The 8,623-nt window shown below is 37.1% G+C and overlaps 1 long non-coding RNA gene across 1 annotated transcript in view; it reads left to right on the top strand.

The window, feature by feature from the left end:
* Positions 1 to 293: 293 nt before the first annotated feature.
* LOC106558956 overlaps positions 294 to 8,623 on the top strand; it is a 24,981-nt gene continuing 16,651 nt past the window's right edge. Inside the window, exon 1 of the long non-coding RNA XR_005361184.1 lies at positions 294 to 1,951. This is a non-coding gene — a long non-coding RNA (uncharacterized LOC106558956). The remainder of the gene's footprint in view (positions 1,952 to 8,623) is intronic.

Here is an 8,623-nt window from a genome sequence, read left to right as displayed (position 1 = left end):
TGTTTTGTAATTGGGGGTATGCGTAGAATCTTTCTTTAGTCAGTTAAGTGTTTACAGTATTCATATCTACTTTAGTTAAAGGAATTAAAAAGACCATTTTAATTAAGAATGGCAACTTTATTCTCAAGTTTCCTTTTATTTTGATGGTTAACAAGGTATTTTAGCATTTGCATTTTATTGATCCAGAGAGAAGAATTTTATAAAATACAGTTTAGGATAAGGCTCAGCAGCCTGGTTCAGATGGATTTTTGACTTGTGATGAGAGTCACTTAGACATTTTTACCTGGGGATAATCTTAGGATATGAAGGGATGTGTTCTTCAGAGAAGGCATTCATACTTTATTCAGTTTATCTTAGATTGCTTCCTTCTCATTATCTTCTCCCATAAACTACCTGACTTCCTTTGTTTTTTTTCCAAACAGAAGAAAGGATCTGGACTCTGCCACCAGGAGCTACTGAGTTCATTGGCTTGAGCTTGTAGTAATTTTTTTTTTTTTTAAGTTTCCCCTTGGCAGGGAACACAAGTGTTTATTCAACATTCATTCAGTGAATGTCTTCTATCAGAGGACTATTTCAGGTTATATGGGTGTGACATTATGTGACTTATGATTTTTAACTCAGTACTGCATCAGTTCTAACAATAATTATAAACTATTTAGATTCTTAGTTTTATTGTATGTTGGAGCCAGTATGGAAGGTGATGTTTTACTGTTCTCGTAATTTAGATGCTGTCAATATATCATCATCATCATCAATATATAATTAGCTAGAAGAGTCTAATAGTAATGTGTTACAAGAAGTAATAGTAATGAAAGAAGATATTCCAATTCTTCCTTTTATTATAAGGGCAGGTTGAAGTGTAAATTATAGGTACCTGATGATAGTAGGTTGTAAGTTCAAATCTCAAAATTGTAATTATTGGCTGGGTGACCTTGGGCCTGAATTTCTACACTTGTACATTAGAATGTACAAATTCCATTCAGTTTCAGATCCCTCTTTCCTCAACTTTAAAAGACTATATTAACTTGAAATGTCTAGTGGTTTCATAGATAACATTTGTGGTGAAGATTCCTTCTTGTCCATCCAATTGCCCATCTGTACCCCCTCAGTATTTAAGAGTTGAAAAACTAAAGCCGAGAAAGAAAAAATATTTGACTGAGAGAAAACACTAAATAATTTAAAAATAAAAATGAATCGTGGTTGCAGATCAACTCATCCAGACCACTCAGTCTTCAGGATGAATTGAGTGTTGCCATGGGGGTGGAGTGCTGAGTTTGTTTGTTTGTTTTTTAATTCAATTAGCCGACAACACATAGTGCTTGGTTTACCACTGGGATTTAGGAAGGAATTGCCAAACTGTCTGTGATGGCAAATAATCTATAACCTAAGGGCTTAGATGAAAACTACTTTCAGGCTGTTTTGTTATTGAGGTTGCACTGTATTAGATGCTCAGCAAAACCTGGTGATTCGAAGCTGGTCAGTGAAGATACTGAATTGTAGATGACCAAATCTCCACTGTGTTGTAGATGTAAGAGCTGGAGATACCATCCAACACTATTCAGCACTTTCTATGTCAGGCACGAAACATTCACATTTACTAACCTATTTAATTATCACTACCACCTCATGAGATTAGTATTGTTACCACCCCCATTTTACTTATGAGGAAAGTGAAGCACAAAGAAAGGAACATTGTCCATGCAAGGAAGCCAAAGGACTGGAAAGCTCATGTAGGCAATCTGATACCATAGCCTAACTGTTAAACACTTTGCTATTCTTGCTACTTATATTTTGTGGGCTCTCTAAGGAGAATTGGTACAAAGGTATGTATGTATCTTTCCTTCTGTGATTGTTTTTAGGTTGGAAGTAGCTCTAACAGAGGACCCACATGGGAAAGGGTCTGAGAGAAGAGCAGCAGAATAGAAAGTAGTCATGTCACAGGGCTTTGGAGGTAGGAGATGCGACTTAATATATATATATATATATATTTATTTAAAAGTGTGTGTGAGAGAGAGAGAGAATGTGTGTGTATGAGCGGGAGGGGCAGAGAGAGAGGGAGAGAGAATTTCAAGTAGACTCTGTACTGAGCAAGGAGCTGCCACGGGGCTCAATCCCAGGACTCTGAGATCATGACCTGAGCAGAAACCAAGAGTCTGATGCTTAGCTTAACAGCCTGCATCACCCAAGTGCCCTAGGAGATATGGCTTTTCACATTGCTTTACAACTCCCCAGGATGACCTCAGGTGTGCTACTGAAGCTCTCTTTATTTCCTGCTCTGTAAAGTAGTGATGCCAATGTCTATACGATGGGATTGTTGTCCCATGTCACCCATGTGACAGATGGCTGGTTCAGGACAAGGGCATTATCCACAGTAGTATTGTTAGTATTGTTAGGAGTTACCCGCTTATTATACTTAAAGAAATAAGGGATTGCAGTTGTACTCATTTGCCCGAAGTGTTGCTGTTCCTAAAGTCTGCCTCATTTTTGTTAGTCTTGGTGGCCTTTGTTTCTATGATATGGGTTTCTATGATATGGGTTTTACAATTGTACTTTTAAATAAATATAACTTTCCTGTCTGGTGCATCTATTTTTCCACATGACGGTAATAAACATTTGCATGAGATTGTAGGTTCACTGCAAAAATCCAAGATATTTTTATGAGACACTTATTTGCAGTTAATGTTTATGATAACACTTTGTGGGGATTAGTAGTGGTTAGATTGATTTTGGAAGAACAATCCTAACATAGTATGTTTTCATCTAGAAAGAGGAGAGGGAGTTTTATTTTTTCATTTCAGTAAATACAGAGTATCCAGATGTGCCAGATACTGTGCCTGGGTAGATTGAATACATTTCATTTTAAGAAATCACTGAGCAATTGATGGAAACTCATTGTTATGCTGTGTTGAGGTGGATCGTGATCCCAAGCAGGGAGGAAAATGTGCCAGCAGTTGAGAGGGAGGATGACCAGAATGGACCATATATTTTACTGCATATGATGTAACAAAACAATATGAGTAAAATCCAAACCCAAGTCATGTTGTCTTAGAATCTCCCTGTATTTATAAAATGTTTGAATATGTTGACTATTTTGGACTTTTTTCTATTATATCTAAATATAATTTGTATTATGCATAGATTACATGATCACTGGTATATTTTGCCTTACTCATAACATCATTTTATACTCACTTGGTATGATCAGCATACAGATAGGAGTTTATCTTTGAAGATAAATTATTAATTATTTTCATATATGTAACAAAGACATAAATCCTTCCCTTTTAGGAATTTGGAGTTTAAACTAGACAGTATTAAGACCAAAACACTCTTTAGTATCAAACAGGTACCTACACTGAGTAAAACATTTTGTATTTCCAGAAATGTCACTTACCTACCTTAATCAGCATGTATGCTTGTAATTTGTGCTTCTGTTTCTGCAAAAACAGAAAGAACTAATGATTCAGTCCTAATGGGGAAAGAGCAAAGATGTCACAAAATCATACAGTTCTTTAAATTAGTTTTTTTTCCATACTTCTTATTAGGATTATGCTCTTTATCTATGATTGCTGCTCTAAAATATGAACCTTTAAAAAATATGAATTCATTGCACCATCGGCCGGAGCTCTGTGATCTGCCCAATTACAGCATTCTGAATGTTTAGACATCATTGGGAATCCCCAGCGGGTCTACCTAAATTCCCTGAAGAGAAAGAAAATTTCCAATCATTGTTTCCCCTTCCTGCTTTTGTTCCCAGAGAGAACAGACCTGCTCATCAAGAGCAAACCCATGGAGGTGAGAGATCAGTGAAAGCTGAGGACAAGGCAGCCGAGTTCTGCTTTGTTGAGCAGGAGTGAGCCCTACAGCCTCCATGAGGTGTCTCGCTGTCTGCAGAGGATTTGTGTGAACTGTCAGTTGAAAGCATTGACAGTGTTCCATTAGTAATGAATTATGGGAGTAATTTCATTAATTTCTTTACCTCAGTCAGTACATGTTAGTCTAAGTTGCTCAACCAAACATCAAAAGAACCACTGCAATGTAACCTTTTAGTCTTTCACTGTGTAACCAGGAACAGCAAAGAAATAAATTAGCGTAACATTCCTTTTAAAAAAATGACTAGAGATAAGCAGTGGACATAATTTTTCCTGTTTTTAATTTAATAGCAGGTTTATGGTTTTATGCAAAACCATTCACATTACATTTGACCCTCTGGGAGCTGCCTGTTTTTTTTTTCTTCTGTGGGTATAATTTTGAGTCTTTAATAATCTGTTGTTAAATCCAGTCTGAGTTTGATTAATGAATTGTGATGAGCCAGTGCATTAATTTGCAGGTTTGGTCTAATGCCCTAAAAGGCTGCTTTGTTGTGGATGTTATTAACGCTAAACTCCTCAGGAGGAGCCATGGGATGGCAGTATGCCCCAAATAATGGACAAGCTACATCTTCGGGAAATCCCAATGGGGGAACTATAGCTCTAGAAGTGACTATGGAGCTATGGTTTTGAAGGAGAAAATCCTGATTGAGTTTAATTTCCTAGAACAGGGGACTGCAGAGCCCAAGGGTTCTCTGGATGGAATTCAGGGGAGCCTGTGGATTTAGATAATAAAAAAATTCTTTACTTTCATTAAGCTTTAACTGAAATTTCACATTCTATTGAATTATAAATAAGCAGCAGACCACAGAATTATTAATAGTATCTGTGACTTTGTCATCAATAAAAAATCACAGATATTTTTATGACTTATTATGGGGTTACAAGTAGCTCAACATGCCATTTGTGCTTATCACTGCTTCAAAATTATAGTTGTTATTAGGACAGATGCTAGATCTGGTTATTTCAGATATATATGAAAATTTTTTAAATGATAACAAATTTTTAAAATGATAACCATGTTTCAATATAATTGGTTGCATTTGTATTCTTATTTTAGACATTTAAATACATGATTCTGAGAAGGGGTCTATGGTCCCCAAATGGTTAAGGATTCCCCTTTCTAGAGCAGCTTTTGTCTGTGCTGCCATCTTTCTCTGGTAAATTGATACTTTACCTCTTCCTCAGAGCTCTATTTTCAGGAACAGGTCTAAGGTTCAGATGTGTTACCCGTGTGGCCAGATGATAGCAGTGACTTTGTGGTGCTAATGTTACCAACTTCTCATTCATTCATTCATTCATTCATTCATTCATTCATAAAGATTTTATTTATTCATGAGAGACACAAAGACAGAGAGAGAAGCAGAGACACAGGCAGAGGGAGAAGCAGGCTCCATGCAAGGAGCCTGATGTGGGACTCCATCCTGGGTCTCCGCCCTGGGCTGAAGGTGGCGCTGAACTGCTGAGCCACCGGGACTGCCCCCGACTTCTCATTTATTCCCCTACTTTCCTCCTCCTTGGCTCCTGAAAGCTTTGGACTGTTTATTTTATTCACTGTTAGTTTCCCAACCAGATATTATACTCTTTGACACATAGTAGGCACTTAGAAAATATTTAATGAATTATAGTTTAGGTGGAAATACATATATTGTCCCATTTGAATGAATCGGGTTTTAAAATCATTTTTTAAAGTGAAAAAAAATCTGATCACACTCTAAAGAGTTTATTGCATTATAAAAGGTATTTACAAGGCATTAAGGATGTTTATAGGAACTAATATTAACCAGTTTATTGTCCAGCAGTTCAGCTTATCAGAGAACTGTAGACTCTCACAACTGATTTTTAAAAGGTATTGTTATCACTAAACAAAGAGAACTGGAATTCTCCAAAGGCAAATATAGCTGCAAAGAGATAAGAAAATTAGATTAAGGAAAGAGATTAACATGTGTGTTGGGAGTGTGTATAAATTGTGGATGTGTTTTTGTGTGTCTGTGTGTGTAAAGAGACCCAGGCCACATGAGGGTCTTTAGAGCTGTAAGTTGCCTTGGAGATTATTTTTCAATTTAATTTAACAAGTAGTGAAACTGAAGCACAAAGAGGTTAAATGATCAGTGACCTCCTAATTGCTAAATCCAATAAAGCCTTCCCAGACCTTATCTTACTTGACCATGCTCTTGCATTTTATGTTGTTTACCTTTTACTTTTTCTGAAAGTCTGCACATATGCTGTTTGTGCCACTCAGAATGCCTTCCTTCCCTGCAACTTCCTATCTCTGCCCCCTACCCTTCTTCCAGAAGAACACATTGTTCACACCCATCTGGTCTCCATTCTTCAAGCAGAGCTTTGCTTTCTCTAGTTCTGTGGTTTTTTTTTTTTTTTTTTTTTCATTCTTGCCATCCCTAAGTAGCCTTTTTAGACATTAAAAAAACCTTTCCCCATTCTCTCCTCCACTAACGTCTGGTGTAATTTTAGAATCACAGATACACTATAGATCTGTTTATATCCTGTAGCTTTTTGCGGAGTTACAAACCATTATATTATCTAAGATATTCTCACCTCCAAGAACCAATTTCGCCTCTCTGGGGGGTTGGATCCTCCCTGCTGAAAACGCATACTCGTATGGAATTCAAACGTTGTCCCCAGACCTTGGATTCAAAAGATGTTGTAAAGGGCACCAACTTCTAGTCATTTTGCTAACAGAAATTTCAATCTTTCCTATAGGATATCTTCCCTCCCCTAACTTTGCAGGAGTGTTTACCAATTCTGTATGAAAGTAGGTTTTGTTCTGTCTGCCTGTTTCTATCTATGGGAGGAACTGGGAACACAGTCATTATTTGAAGGATGGAATGGAAAAGAATTGTTCTCCATTTCATCTTTGCTCATAATGGTCAAACCCAGTGAAATGTGGCTGGTGGGTAGTGAATTTCAGAACTCTCTTGTTGCTGCCACAACTGCTTAGTGAGTGAGAAGATGGTCGCCTTCACTGTTCTTGATGCTGGCAGTAGATGCCCATATTTACTGGCCTTTGCCTAGGTCTCTGGTAGAATAATTGTTCGGTCAAGTGTCCTTTTTGTGTTGGTAATAACTCTTTTAACTCCCATCTTACACAATTATGTTCTCTGGGGTGCATCTGAGACATCAGGTCAACTCTGCAATTTTCTGAGTGTCCCACGGTCTCTATGTCCTCCACATTTGGCCCATGCTGGTCCATCATCCTGGAACTTTCTTCTCCTTTTCCACTAGGTAACTCTATTCTCAGTTACAATATTACAATCATTTCTTTCAGGAAGCTCCTCATATGCTTCTCCACAGTCTATGTGTGATATCCTAGTGCAAGCTTCCATGGTATCCTGTATTCCTAGAATTATTATATATAGACTGCTTGTTTTTCTGTATATCACATTATCATTTAGCCTCCTTACATGTAGAAGCATGAGGGTTATCAGACTTAGCAAATAAAAATACAAGATGCCTAGTTAAATTTGATTTTCAGGTAAATAATAAATAATTTTTAGTGTAATTATGCCCCATAATTGAATATTTGCATATGGGGCATACATATTTGAATATGGGACAGACATATACTAAGAATTATTCATTATTTATATACCATTCTGATGTAACCCACCATCCTGTTTTACCTGGCAGTCCCAAGAACATGTCATATTTTTTACTGTATTCCTGGAGCCTAGCACAGGTCCAATCTATTGGAGACAATCTATAAATCCTTATGTATGGGATAAATTTATTCTAGAAGCGGGTGATAGAGCAGTGAACAAAACAAACAAAAGTCTTTGCCTTCTTGGAGATTATATTCTGGTAGGTGAATATAAATAATAAATAAATAAGTAAAATACATAGTATGTCAGTGTTGGTAAGAGCTATGGAGGAAAATGAAGCAGCAAAGAGGATAATAACATGTCTAACATAGGACTGATTTTTTTTTTTTTTCAAACTTGAGGTATGTTCATTCTTTCTCATTTCAGCTGTTGGCAACTCCATTTTTACAGTTGTTTAGATCAAACCCCTGGAAAGTCATCCTTCCTCTTTCTGTTACACTCCTAATCCAATATGTTAGGAAATATTATTTGTTCTACCTTCAAAATACATCCTGAATCTGATCACTTGTTCCCATCTTTCCTAAAAAGTCATTGGTCTAAACCACTATCAACTTCCACTTGGATTTTTGCAATAATATCACTTCTTCTGCCTTTGTCTCTGTATGTCCCATTTTCAACATAGCAATAGAAAAAGATTTATTTAAATGTAACTCAGATCATGTCATTCCTTTCTTCAAAACATTCCAGTGGCTCCCTGTTTCCCTCATTTTAAAAGCCAGGGTCCTTAAGTGATCTTCATGCATCTTCATGATTTGGCCCCATTATCTCTTTGATTTTACTTCTTGCAACTCTTTCTCCCTGGGGTGAGCCACCAACAATCTCAGTTTGCCCTGGATGCCCTGAAAGTCACACATCCTAGGAAACTCTTGTGTCCCTGGCAAACTTGGACAGTTTCTCACTCTATCCACACCTCTAGCCGTATGTGCCTTTTTACTGTCCCTTCAACATACCAGGCACACTCCCATCTCTGACTTTTTCACTTCCTCTCCATGTTTTGAACATTCTTGTCCCTATATCTAAGTCACTAATTCCCTTCTTTTTCAAAAAATTTTGTTTGAATGTCATTCCTCTCAATAAAGCTTGCTCTGAACATCCTATTTATAGTTTAAATTCCGTTTGCATGCCCTCCGAACA

This window comes from Canis lupus, chromosome 6 (genome assembly GCF_011100685.1).
Source record: "Canis lupus familiaris isolate Mischka breed German Shepherd chromosome 6, alternate assembly UU_Cfam_GSD_1.0, whole genome shotgun sequence".
Lineage (NCBI taxonomy): Eukaryota > Metazoa > Chordata > Mammalia > Carnivora > Canidae > Canis > Canis lupus.
Note: the sequence above shows the minus strand (reverse complement) of the source record. Positions and strands in the feature narration are given on the sequence as shown.